This window comes from Oncorhynchus masou, chromosome 15 (assembly GCF_036934945.1).
Source record: "Oncorhynchus masou masou isolate Uvic2021 chromosome 15, UVic_Omas_1.1, whole genome shotgun sequence".
NCBI lineage: Eukaryota > Metazoa > Chordata > Actinopteri > Salmoniformes > Salmonidae > Oncorhynchus > Oncorhynchus masou.
This window is the reverse complement of record NC_088226.1, coordinates 65,241,394-65,255,914: the sequence shown is the minus strand read 5'-3', so window position 1 is coordinate 65,255,914 and position 14,521 is coordinate 65,241,394. Positions and strand designations below refer to the sequence as shown.

General features: G+C 42.4%; 1 protein-coding gene across 6 annotated transcripts in view; it reads right to left on the bottom strand.

Annotated features, from left to right (window-relative positions):
• The window catches only part of LOC135556674 (transcription factor SOX-6-like), a 186,052-nt gene that overhangs the window by 143,031 nt on the left and 28,500 nt on the right, over positions 1-14,521 (bottom strand). For all 6 annotated transcript variants that reach the window (XM_064990054.1, XM_064990053.1, XM_064990052.1 and 3 more), the window contains one exon: positions 11,802-11,866. The gene's annotated coding sequence lies outside the window, so the exon portion shown is untranslated. The remainder of the gene's footprint in view (positions 1-11,801; positions 11,867-14,521) is intronic.

Below are 14,521 nucleotides of genomic sequence, written 5' to 3'. Positions count from 1 at the left end.
ACCGGATGATTTTACACAAGATATACTAGGAATGATATGTACAAGAATCCAGTAATTAAAACAGTATATAAAACAGTATATATATGTAGTGTGTATAAACAGTGTAACTAACATACCATGTACAGTAGTAGAAATATTACAATGAACTATGTCAAGAATACAGTATTTATATACACAGTACAAAAACCCAAAGTAAAATGGATAGAATTGCAGGAAATTAGCTTCCAGACCAGAGCCTGGAATATAAATACGGTGAGCTCCAAAGGTATTGGGACAGTGACACGATTTGCTCTTTTGGCTCTGTACTCCAGCACTTTGGATTTTAAATAACACAATGACTATGAGGTTAAAGTGCAGACTGTCAGCTTTAATTTTAAGTTATGTTCATCCATATCGAGTGAACCGTTTAGAAATTACAGCACTTTTTGTACATTTTAGGGGACCAAAAGTATTTGGACAAATTCACTTATACTCCATGTGTATTAAATTAGTAAAAAGTGAAGTATTTGGTCTCATATTCATAGCATGCAATGACTACACTGTATTCTCTAACATGTTCAACCTCGCCCTGACCCAGTCTGTAATACCTACATGTTTCAAGTATAGTCCTTGTGCCCAAGAACGCCAAGGTGACCAGACTAAATGACTACTGCATCGTAGCACACACATCTGTAGACAACAAATGCTTTGAAAGGCTGGTCATGGCTCACATCAACATCATCATCCCAGAAACTCTGGACCTACTCCAATTCCCATATCACCTAAACAGATCCACAGATGATGCAATCTCTGTTGCACTCCACACTGCCCTTGCCAAACTGGACAAAGGGAACATCTACGTGTATGTGTGAATGTTGTTCATTGGCTTCAGCTCAGCAGCGTTCAACACCATAGTGCCCTCCAAGCTAATTACCTTATATTAAGCAAAGCAGATGGGACCATTTTCTTGTTTTAAAAATGTATCATTTACAAACGATGCATTTATATTTAGTGAGTCTGCCAGATCAGAGGCAGTAGGGATGACCATGTGTTCTCTTGATAGGTGTGTGAATTGGACCATTTTCCTGTGCTGCTAAGCATTCGTCATGTACTTTTTGGAGTCAGGGAAAATGTATGGAGTAAAAAGTACAATATTTTCTTTAGGAATGTAGTGAAGTAAAAGTTGTCAAAAATATAAATAGTAAAGTAAAGATAGCCAAAAAAATACTTAAGTAGTACTTTCAAGTATTTTGACTTAAGTACTTTACACCACTGCCGGCAGGGATGTCCTTGTCACATCGCACTCTAGCGACTCCTGTGGCAGGCCGGGTGCATGCACACTGACACGGTCGCACAATGTTTCCTCCGACACATTGGTGCGGCTGGCTTCCGGGTTAAGTGAGCAGTGGGTCAAGAAGCAGGGCAGCTCCGTGTTTTGGAGGACGCATGGCTCTCTACCTTCGCCTCTCCCAAGTCCATATGGGAGTTGCAGTGATTTTTATTTTTTATTTATCTGTTATTTTACCAGGTAAGTTGACTGAGAACACATTCTCATTTGCAGCAATGACCTGGGGAATAGTTACAGGGGAGAGGAGGGGGATGAATGAGCCAATTGTAAACTGGGATTATAAGGTGACCGGGATGGTTTGATGGCCAGTTTGGAAATTTAGCCAGGGCACCGGGGTTAACACCCCTACTCTTACGATAAGTGCCATGGGATCTTTAATGACCGCAGAGAGTCGGGACACCCGTTTAACGTCCCATCCGAAAGACGGCACCCTACACAGGGCAGTGTCCCCAATCACTGGCCTGGGGCATTGGGATATTTTTTAGACCAGAAGAAAGAGTGCCTCCTACTGGCCCTCCAACACCACTTCCAACAGCATCTGGTTTCCCATCCAGGGACTGACCAGGACAGACCCTGCTTAGCTTCAGAAGCAAGCCAGCAGTGGTATGCAGCGTGGTATGGGGATATGGGGACAAGACTGTAACTACCAATTGGATATCATGAAATTGGGGAGAAAAAGGGCAATAAATAAAGGTATAACCACTGACCTGAAAGGACTTGCATTATAAAGGTATAACCACTGGTCTGAAAGGACTGACATTATAAAGGTATAACCACTGGTCTGAAAGGACTGGCATTATAAAGTTATAACCACTGGTCTGAAAGGACTGTCATTATAAAGGTATAACCACTGGTCTGAAAGGACTGACATTATAAAGGTATAACCACTGGTTTGAAAGGACTGGCATTATAAAGGTATAACCACTGGTTTGAAAGGACTGGCATTATAAAGGTATAACCACTGGTTTGAAAGGACTGGCATTATAAAGGTATAACCACTGGTTTGAAAGGACTGGCATTATAAAGGTATAACCACTGGTCTGAAAGGACTGACATTATAAAGGTATAACCACTGGTTTGAAAGGACTGGCATTATAAAGGTATAACCACTGGTTTGAAAGGACTGGCATTATAAAGGTATAACCACTGGTCTGAAAGGACTGACATTATAAAGGTATAACCACTGGTCTGAAAGGACTGACATTATAAAGGTATAACCACTGGTTTGAAAGGACTGGCATTATAAAGGTATAACCACTGGTCTGAAAGGACTGACATTATAAAGGTATAACCACTGACCTGAAAGGACTGTCATTATAAAGGTATAACCACTGGTTTGAAAGGACTGGCATTATAAAGGTATAACCACTGGTCTGAAAGGACTGACATTATAAAGGTATAACCACTGACCTGAAAGGACCGTCATTATAAAGGTATAACCACTGGTCTGAAAGGACTGGCATTATAAAGGTATAACCACTGGTTTGAAAGGACTGGCATTATAAAGGTATAACCACTGGTCTGAAAGGACCGGCATTATAAAGGTATAACCACTGGTCTGAAAGGACTGACATTATAAAGGTATAACCACTGACCTGAAAGGACTGTCATTATAAAGGTATAACCACTGGTTTGAAAGGACTGTCATTATAAAGGTATAACCACTGGTCTGAAAGGACTGTCATTATAAAGGTATAACCACTGGTCTGAAAGGACTGTCATTATAAAGGTATAACCACTGGTCTGAAAGGACTGACATTATAAAGGTATAACCACTGGTCTGAAAGGACTGACATTATAAAGGTATAACCACTGGTCTGAAAGGACTGTCATTATAAAGGTATAACCACTGGTCTGAAAGGACTGACATTATAAAGGTATAACCACTGGTCTGAAAGGACCGTCATTATAAAGGTATAACCACTGGTCTGAAAGGACTGGCATTATAAAGGTATAACCACTGGTTTGAAAGGACTGGCATTATAAAGGTATAACCACTGGTCTGAAAGGACCGGCATTATAAAGGTATAACCACTGGTCTGAAAGGACTGACATTATAAAGGTATAACCACTGACCTGAAAGGACTGTCATTATAAAGGTATAACCACTGGTTTGAAAGGACTGTCATTATAAAGGTATAACCACTGGTCTGAAAGGACTGTCATTATAAAGGTATAACCACTGGTCTGAAAGGACTGTCATTATAAAGGTATAACCACTGGTCTGAAAGGACTGACATTATAAAGATATAACCACTGGTCTGAAAGGACTGGCATTATAAAGGTATAACCACTGGTCTGAAAGGACTGGCATTATAAAGGTATAACCACTGGTCTGAAAGGACTGGCATTATAAAGGTATAACCACTGGTCTGAAAGGACCGTCATTATAAAGGTATAACCACTGACCTGAAAGGACTGTCATTATAAAGGTATAACCACTGGTCTGAAAGGACTGGCATTATAAAGATATAACCACTGGTCTGAAAGGACTGGCATTATAAAGGTATAACCACTGGTCTGAAAGGACCGGCATTATAAAGATATAACCACTGACCTGAAAGGACTGTCATTATAAAGGTATAACCACTGACCTGAATGACTGTCATTATAAAGATATAACCACTGGTCTGAAAGGACTGACATTATAAAGGTATAACCACTGACTTGAAAGGACTGGCATTATAAAGGTATAACCACTGGTCTGAAAGGACTGTCATTATAAAGGTATAACCACTGACCTGAAAGGACCGGCATTATAAAGGTATAACCACTGACCTGATAGCTAACGTTAGCTGGCTGGCTCCCTAGCTGACTTTATTTGTATCCCAGAGCCATTTGCTTTGCTAGTTAGAGCCTAATGTTAGCTAGCTAACATTGTACCTGGTTGCGTGACGTGTTTACCTAGCTAAGTTAATTGTTTAGCATGTCTTAAGCTAAAGCGTACAACAGCTGTTGAATATGGCCGGTGTCAGTAAACGTCTGCAAAACAAGTCATGAAATTGTTGCCAGCAGAGCTGGTTAGGCTGTTTTCATGTTATCAAGTGGTTAACAAATCATTGGCCAGAGCATCAGGTGTGCGCTCTGAACGATCCGAGAGCAAAACGAGATGGGTGGGGCTAAAGCTTAAGAGGGTGTGAACGATGCTGAATGGGTGCAGACAAAGAAGAGCTCTTCACGAGATACCAAAACATTCAAAAGCCATTTTCTCAAAAGTGAGTTTACAAGTTCATCAACTTTTAAAGCAGAATAACTTTGCCACTGTTCCTCAGAAATGCAGTGTATGATGTACTATTTTGTAGCTCTGAGTCTCTACTTTTATCCAATATAAAATAAAAACATTTCAAATTTTGCAAAGGGCATAGGGTGCCATTTAGGACACAGACATCATTTCAATGGCAGTGAGCCAGGGAGATGAGGTATCAGGAATCAGGGTAAGACCCAAGTGCAGACTATGTGAAGGAACCATGTTTAATGTAACAACCCGGGGCAGGCAAACGACAGGTCAAGGCAGGTAGGGGTCGATAATCCAGAGTAGAGGCCAAGGTATAGGACGGCAGGCAGGCTCAGGGTCAGGACAGGGTCAGGACAGGGTCAGGACAGGCAGGGGTCAAAAACCAGGAGGACGAGAAAAAATAAACTGGAAAAATCCGGCGCTGAGACACAAAACGCTGGTAGGCTTGAACAAACAAGACGAAGTGGCCATAGACAGACAGAAAACACAGGTATAAATACCCAGAGGATAAGTGGGGAAGATGGGCGACACCTGGAGGTGGTGGAGACAAGCACAAGGACAGGTGAAACAGAACAGGGACACCTAGAGTGGTGACAATGACAGCCCTGTGAGACCTTGTAGCACGGCTGCCATGGCAGATCTGAGAGGCCAGGTGAGGATTAGAGTGAGTTTCCACTAGACGCTGATATTGGGTCAGTTTCCCTACTAATGTTTAAGGTTAAGATCGAGGGAAGGGACGTTGATCCTACATCTGTACCTAGGGAAACTTTACCGCGGAGGGCTAGGTGGCCAGCCCCTGTGGCTTGGAAAAGAACTGGTGAGTTTGATCCTGAACTTTCAGTTAAAACCAGAAGCAATTATGAACCTGAGTGATGGCTGCTCTGATGGCATTTATTAATGGTAGCCTTTAGAAGTATGTCGGCTTCAGGAGACACCAGTTGTTACCTGGCATTTCTTAATGGTAGCCTTTAGAGGTATGTCGGCTTCAGGAGACACCAGTTGTTACCTGGCATTTCTTAATGGTAGCCTTTAGAGGTATGTCGGCTTCAGGAGACACCAGTTGTTACCTGGCATTTCTTAATGGTAGCCTTTAGAAGTATGTCGGCTTCAGGAGACACCAGTTGGCATTTCTTAATGGTAGCCTTTAGAAGTATGTCGGCTTCAGGAGACACCAGTTGGCATTTCTTTTTTAATGGTAGCCTTTAGAAGTATGTCGGCTTCAGGAGACACCAGTTGGCATTTCTTAATGGTAGCCTTTAGAAGTATGTCGGCTTCAGGAGACACCAGTTGTTACCTGGCATTTCTTAATGGTAGCCTTTAGAGGTATGTCGGCTTCAGGAGACACCAGTTGGCATTTCTTAATGGTAGCCTTTAGAGGTATGTCGGCTTCAGGAGACACCAGTTGTTACCTGGCATTTCTTAATGGTAGCCTTTAGAGGTATGTCGGCTTCAGGAGACACCAGTTGTTACCTGGCATTTCTTAATGGTAGCCTTTAGAGGTATGTCGGCTTCAGGAGACACCAGTTGGCATTTCTTAATGGTAGCCTTTAGAAGTATGTCGGCTTCAGGAGACACCAGTTGTTACCTGGCATTTTGGTGAAAGTAAGTTAAACGTATGCACGTGCACACAGACACACACACACACACACTTCTCCCTAACAGAATTTTCAGGGGGGGGCACAAAGGCCCCCAAAGCAACATAGGCCCTCTGACATCAAAATAACTGTCATACAATGGTAGGAGAAACACTGCACTAACCGAATGGAAAGATTCATTTCACAAAAACAAATACAATCTCCTGCCTTTGTGTTTTGACAGCCACTGCCTGTGTTTGGTACAGATCATATAATGGGCATTAGGTACTCTACAGAAGAGTGACACAAACACATTCCCTACAGGACATTTCTTAAGTCTGAGTCTCCCCTTAAGGAGATATGTGACATATGCCACAGGGTGATATGTGGAAGGTGACATATGCCACTGAGTGAGTACCTTCCAAGCTCATCATTAAGCTCGGGGCCCTGGGTCTGAACCCTGCCCTGTGCAAATGGGTCCTGGACTTCCTGATGGGCTACCCCCAACAACACCTCTACGGTGATCCTCAACACAGGGGCCCCACAAGGGTGCGTGCTCAGCCCCCTCCTGTACTCCCTGTTCACCCATGACTGTGTGGCCACACACGTCTCAAACTCAATCCTCAAGTTTGCTGACGACACAACAGTGGTAGGCCTGATTACCAACATCAATGAGGGCCTTGGCGGAGTGGTGCCAGGAAAATAACCTCTCCCTCAACGCCAACAACGAAGGAGCTGATCATGGACTTCAGGAGACAGCAGAGGAAGCACGCCCCCATCCACATCGACAGGGCCACACTGGAGAAGGTGAAAAGCTTAAAGTTCCTCGGCGTACACATCAATGACAATCTGAAATTCCACACTCACATAGACAGTTAGGTGAAAAAGGAACAACAGCGCCTCTTCGACCTCAGGAGGCTGGTACGGCAACTGTACCACCTGCAACTGCAGGGCTCTTCAGAGGGTGGTGCGGTCTGCCCAAAGCATCACCGGGGGCACACTGCCTACCCTACAGGACATCTACAGCACCCGGTGTCACAGGAAGGCCAAAAAGATCATCAAGGACCTCAGCCACCCGAGCCACAGCCTGTTCACCCACCCGCTACCATCTAGAAGGCCAGGTGAGTACAGGTGCATCAAAGCTTGGACCGAGAGACTGAAAAACAGCTTCTATCTCAAGGCCATCGGACTGTTAAATAGTCACCACTAGCCGGGCTCCGCCCAGTACCCTGCCCTGAACTTTAGTCACTGTCACTAGACGGCTACCACCCGGTTACTCTACCCTGCCCTGAACCTTAGTCACTGTCACTAGACGGCTACCACCCGGTTACTCTACCCTGCCCTGAACTTTAGTCTCAGTCACTAGATGGCTACCACCCAGTTACTCTACCCTACCCTGAACTTTAGTCACTGTCACTAGACGGCTACCACCCGGTTACTCTACCCTGCACCTTAGAGGCTGCTGCCCAATGTACATTGACATGGAATCACTGGTCACTTTAATGGGTCCTGTGTGGCTCAGTCGGTAGAGCATGGCGCTTGCAACGCCAAGCGTCGTGGGTTCGATTCCCGCTGGGGCCACCCATATGTAAAAGTAGTGGCCCCAGCCGACTTGTAAGTCGCTTTGGACAAAAGCGTCTGCTAAATGGGATATATTATATAATGTTTACTGTTTTACCCACTTTATATGTATATACTGTATTCTAGTCAAGGACTATCCTATTTAAATATTGCTGTACATATACTATTCTATCCTACGTATTCTTCAGATATACTACATATTCTATCCACATACTGTCCATGTCTATACATCTCATCATATATTTAAGCAATTGTCACACTCTGACCATAGTTTGCGTTGTATGTTTCTATGTTTTGTTTGGTCAGGGTGTGATCTGAGTGGGCATTCTATGTTGGATGTCTAGTTTGTCTGTTTCTATGTGTTTGGCCTGATATGGTTCTCAATCAGAGGCAGGTGTTAGTCGTTGTCTCTGATTGGGAACCATATTTCGGTAGCCTGTTTTGTATTGTGGGTGATTCCTGTTTCCAGTGTTCCTGTTTCCAGTGTTCCTGTGTTGGTATTCACGTTACGGGACTGTTTCGTCTTCGTTCTTTTTTGTTGGTTCATTGTTTTTGTTCGTTGTTTAAGTATCCCATTAAAAATGGATAATCATCACGCTGCATTTTCGTCCTCCTCTCTTTCTCCCGAAGCGATCGTTACAGCAATAAGGCACCTCGGGGGTGTGGTATATGGCCAATATACCACGGCTAAGGGCTGTTCTTATGCACGACGCAACCCCCCGAGGTGCCTTATTTCTATTATAAACCTATTACCAACGTAATTAGAGCAGTAACAATACATGTTCTTGTCATACCCGTGGTATACGGTCTGATATACCATGGCTGTCAGCCAATCAGCATTCGGGGCTCGAATCACCCAGTTTATATATAAGTACAGTATATATATATTGTATTTTTCTACACACGCAATAACATCTGCTAAATATGTGTATGCGACAAATAACATTTTATTTTATATGTGTAATGTGACATATGCCACAGCGTGACATGTGTAATGTGATACAGTGCATCTGACGTCATCTGAGAAGATGAGAGGGGCGAGCGAGGCAAGGAAAGATGTTTGAAGGCTGTCAGTCATCATTGAGGATTGTTGATGTGAAGATGATGATGATGAAGAACATGATTATGGTGATGATAATGACAATGATGACAATGACGACGGTGACGATGGTGATGAAGATGGTAATGTTGACGATGATGGTGATGACGGCTATGATGATGATGGCTATGATGATGATCATGATTATGGTGATGATAATTACAATGATGACAATGACGACGGTGACGATGGTGATGAAGATGGTAATGTTGACGATGATGGTGATGACGGCTATGATGATGACGGCTATGATGATGGCGACGACGATGATGATGACTATGATGATGATAACGACATTTAGGACATTAATGACATGAATGACAATAAGGATGACGATGACGACGACGGTAATGACGACAGTGATGATAATGACCATGATGATGAGTATTGATGAGTATTGACAACATACTTCGTGCCACGAACACTCACGGTATGTCTTTACTCCTTAGTGTAAGAAACAGAAGCCTCCAACTCTCCCCTCCAAACATCTTTCTCTCCACCTCCCTTTCTTTATATCTCTCCCTCTTTCGCTTCCTCTTTCTCTCCCTGTATCAGAGACGGTCTCACTGCATGACCTAATGGAAGGAGGATCTCCTTAAAGCCACAGTGGAAGAAGAACAGACAACAGAACTGGTCCTGGGGAAGCTGCTCTCGCTTGTGGTTTGGAGGCCGAGACAGGGGAAAAAGTGACTAAGCTGCATGGCTCTTTTCTTCTCTCCACTCCTCCAGAAACAGAAAGGGATAAACTACAAGGAGATCCTATTTAGAACAGGCCCCATTTCAAGGCTAATATAAGTGAAAGAGTGATAGAGCTGGTGGTTTTGCGAAGACGCTGTGGGATGAGGCTGGTGGATTCTCTCGCTGGCTATGAGCTGCTCGCTGATCCAGCCTAAGGAACCACATCCCAGGCCCAACCTATAGCCTCGCCATCTACAACCAATGAGTACATTCAAAAGAGAACCATATTATGGACCTTGGGTGGGATAGTGACACGGGCTCTGCAGCCAAATTGAAAGAAATAGAGTAGCTTTATTCAAGTGATTTCAATGAATGAGTTAAATAGTATGGATAGAAATACAAAAGGGAGTGCACACCTCGTCAACAACAAAGCCTTTCAAATGGACCTACTTGTCCTGGCCAACAAAGTGGATAGCCTATCCCCAAACAGTAAATCATTAAAGCCTTCCCACGACGAGGGCTAGGGTCCAATAAGAATCAGCTAACTGATGACCTATAGCGTAAAGTTCCTCCCCCTCTGACATGGCACCAGGGCCACAAAGAAGACAACTATTATTACTTTAAAACTGGGATGAACCATATGGCACTTTTCTTTAATTTCTCCCAGCTCTACATTTCATATATTTCTCTTGGTAAAACCATTTAAATCTATAGGACTTCAATATTGACAGCTTAATTTGGGCTTTGCAGCAATACAACCATGAAGGCTTGATTCACACGGTCTCCTCTGAACAGTTGATGTTGAGATGTGTCTGTTACTTTATTTGGGCTGCAATCTGAGGTAGAGTAAACTCTAATGAACTTATCCTCTGCAGCAGAGGTAACTCTGGGTCTTCCTTTCCTGTGGTGGTCCTCATGAGATGCAGTTTCATCATAGTGCTTGATGGTTTTTGTGACTGACCTTCATGTCTTAAAGTAATGATGGACTGTCATTTCTCTTTGCTTATTTGAGCTGATCTTGCCCAAAAACACAAATTAACTTTTAATGAGGCACACCTGTTAATTTAAATGCATTCCAAGTGACTACCTCATGAAGCTGGTTGAGAGAATGCCAAGAGTGTGCAAAACTGTCATCAAGGCAAAGGGTGGCTACTTTGAAGAATATATTCTGATTTATTTAACACTTTTTTGGTTACTACATCATTCCATATGTGTTATTTCATAGTTTTGATGTCTTCACTATGATTCTACAATGTAGAAAATAGTACAAAATCAAGAAAAACCCTTGAATGAGTAGGTGTGTCAAACTTTTGACTTGCACTATATATCCTTATTATGAAAAGAGAGAAAGTCCATTAAAAGGGATACTGTAGTGTAGACAGGGAGAAAGTCCATTAAAAGCCTACTGTAACATTGACAGGGATAAAGTCCATTAAAAGCCTACTGTAATGTAGACAGGGAGAAAGTCCATTAAAAGCCTACTGTAACGTAGACAGTGAGAAAGTCCATTAAAAGCCTACTGTAATGTAGACAGGGAGAAAGTCCATTAAAAGCCTACTGTAACGTAGACAGGGAGAAAGTCCATTAAAAGCCTACTGTAACGTAGACAGGGAGAAAGTCCATTAAAAGCCTACTGTAATGTAGACAGGGAGAAAGTCCATTAAAAGGGATACTGTAGTGTAGACAGGGAGAAAGTCCATTAAAAGCCTACTGTAATGTAGACAGAGAGAAAGTCCATTAAAAGCCTACTGTAATGTAGACAGGGAGAAAGTCCATTAAAAGCCTACTGTAATGTAGACAGGGAGAAAGTCCATTAAACTACTGTAATGTAGCGCTGACAGGTTTCTGGAGTGTTGCCTGCCTGTGTGTCTTTAAAAGAGGCCTTTCTACGCCACACTGAAAGCTCCTATTGAGTGAATACAGAGAAACACCCTGACCAGAGTGGTCCAGATCCATACGGGGAAGCTATCAAAAGCACTCTGTATGTGAACGACGAAGGCAAACTAACGGACACGTACAAAGTCAGGTACAGTTTGTTCACCTGAAACGTGACAACACGCAGAAATACAAGACAGGTGCATTCCTTTGTGGCATAACATATGCACCAAGAAATCCCATGCTTTAAAGGGAAAGTTTCTGCTTTTTTCCCCCAACTTCCCGAAGGCATTGTCAATTCCTCCAAACAGTTTTTAAATTCTTTAGCTGGTTATTTAGCAACATCCAGAATAAGCTTAACTTAAAACAAGTGAACTATCCCTTTAAGATAATGTCTTACAGAGTAGAAATTAGAATAGACTTAACACTTACAGCAGTAGAGAGACGTCAACACCTTCAGCTCACTGGTGGGTCAGAATTGAATTCATGAACGTCTCCTAAGAAAGAGAAAAAACAAGAGATAATTTAAAACCAACCATCAGTGGTGGAAAAAGTATCCAATTAACATACTTGAGTAAAAGTAAAGATACCTTAATAGAAAATGACTCAAGTAAACGTGAAAGTCACCTAGTAAAATCCTACTTTTTAAAAAGTATTTGGTATTACATATACTTAAGTATCAATAGTACATTTTAATTGCTAAAATATGCTTAAGTATCAAAAGTAAAAGTATAAATAATTTCTAATTCCTTATATTAAGCAAAGCAGACAGCACCATGTTCTTGTTTTTAAAATGTTTGGATAGCCAGGGGCACACTCTAACACTCAGACCATTATTTACAAACAAAGCATTTGTGTTTAGTGAGTCCACCAGATCAGAGACAGGATGACCAGGGACGTTCTCTTGATAAGTGTGTGAATTGGACCACATTCCTGTCCTTCTAAACATTCTAGAATGTAACTAGTACTTTTGGGTGCCAGGGAAAATGCATGGAGTAAAAAGTACATGATTTTTTTCAGGAATATAGTGAAGTAAAAGTAAAAGTAGTCAAATTTAAATAGTAAAGTAAAGTACAGATACCCCAAAAAAACTACTTAAGAAAAAATATTTGAAAGTACTACTTAAGTACTTTACACCACTGCAAACAATCACGTCATTACATTGATATTAAAAATGTATACACATATGGACAGCATATAATGATTACAGGGTCATATCTTGCACACTTGATTGCCTTTATGCCATGTTTACATTTGTTCATGGAGTGTGATTTGTGTATTTTTTATTGGCCAGAGAAGAGATAGGAGAAGAGTGTAACATAGGCAGTGGGTCGGAATCGAACCCACGCCAACACTGACCACTAGTCCTCCCAGGCCACACAGAATTGTCACTTAATCTGCTATTGTTTTGATTGTAATGAGAAATATCTCATTGGGTTCTGTGTGTATAATTAGGATTCGCTCAGTGTGTGCCTCGAAAAACTAAATGTCAGAGCATTTTTAATAAATTACGCTTCTTCTAGTTGTTTATCTAACGTCTCCATCTATAGCTGTGCATATAGGCATGCAATGTGCTTCTATACTTGCTGCCTATCCAACAGAGAGCCTCAATGTTGGACAGGAGAGGCAGTGTAACGTAATGGTGCACACACACGGCAGCACATAAATGACAACGCACACTGTATGCAGGCACACAAACCCAGCAACACACCCAACATTAAGATTATTGAACACAGCTTTGAAGTTGGACTTTTGTTAAGCCTTCTCGTAACGTGATTACTGTCGAGGCCGCCGAGATAGGTCACTCTGTCCTCATAAATCTGGATGGAGAAGAAGGTGGCACCCTAGTCTCTATATGATGTACTACTCTTGACCAGAACTCTATGGGCTCTGGTCAAAAGTAGTGCACTACATAGGGAAAAGGGCTCTGGTCAAAAGTAGTGCACTACATAGGGAAAAGGGCTCTGGTCAAAAGTAGTGCACTACATAGGGAATAGGATGTCATTTGGGACGCAACAAAGAGTCGCTGCCCGACTGCTCTCACACATCAGTGGAAACATACCAACTAGTCGTGTGCGACTATTTAGCTTCTAAATAGCCTTTCTCCCGCCTGTGGCTCTGCTGGTTACCGCAAGTTACTAGGGTCAACCTCAATTGATCCACACGCATCTCAAACTACCTGGGTTTGTGGCGCCATGGCAACAAAGAAATACATCAAAGCAGGAGGTGCTGAGAGAGAGAGAAAACAAAATCATGGAATACACACACAACCAACCTCCAACTGACATCAAAGTCAACTTTATACTGAAACTAAGAGCAATGCATAAACCGGTCGAAACAAACATGCCTGTGATTTTACAATTTGAAGCTAATTAAGAACAATGAAGGAAAGAAGCAAATACAAGGCACATTATATTTTATTCATGTCTTAAATCTAGAAAAATTATTTTCTCTTCAAACCAACTTATTTTCTCTGAGGGCACAATTTAGAGCAATTCAAACAAGAACAACCCAGAGCCCTTGTGTTCTAGGGAGATCCTAAACTACTTAACAAATACTCAGCAGAAAATATAGCTAGAACCATCCAACTCATATCTCTGTTTCATGGAATAGGGTGAAGTTACTCCTAGACACTAATCTTGGGTCAGTTTTGCATTTCTATTACTAATGGTTAACAATAGGGTTGGAGGAGGGCATGCTGATCCTAGATCTGTACCTAGCCAACACTTTACCCCCGGAGCCTGTTTCAAAGTCAGTTTCAAAACAATCACTGCCACATAAAAAAAAAATGTTTTGCCCTAAGTCGAGGTCCCTCGACTGCCGTTCACACTCTCAACCTGTCAGCTCGTCTGAACACGTTCCAAATATCTGCAGAACCAGTTATTCTCTCTTTCCTCTTTTTCTCCACCGCTCAACACACCCTCGCCACTCTATCATCTGCCGCTGGTGGCCTCAACACCTGGAGGACGATTGTTAATCAGAAAGACAGCTGGCTACCCAGGAAGACAAGAACAAGCCACGGAACACACACACACACTAGCCGGGGTGTGTGTGTGTGTGTGTGTGTGTGTGTGTGTGTGTGTGTGTGTGTGTGTGTGTGTGTGTGTGTGTGTGTGTGTGTGTGTGTGTGTGTGTGTGTGTGTGTGTGTGTG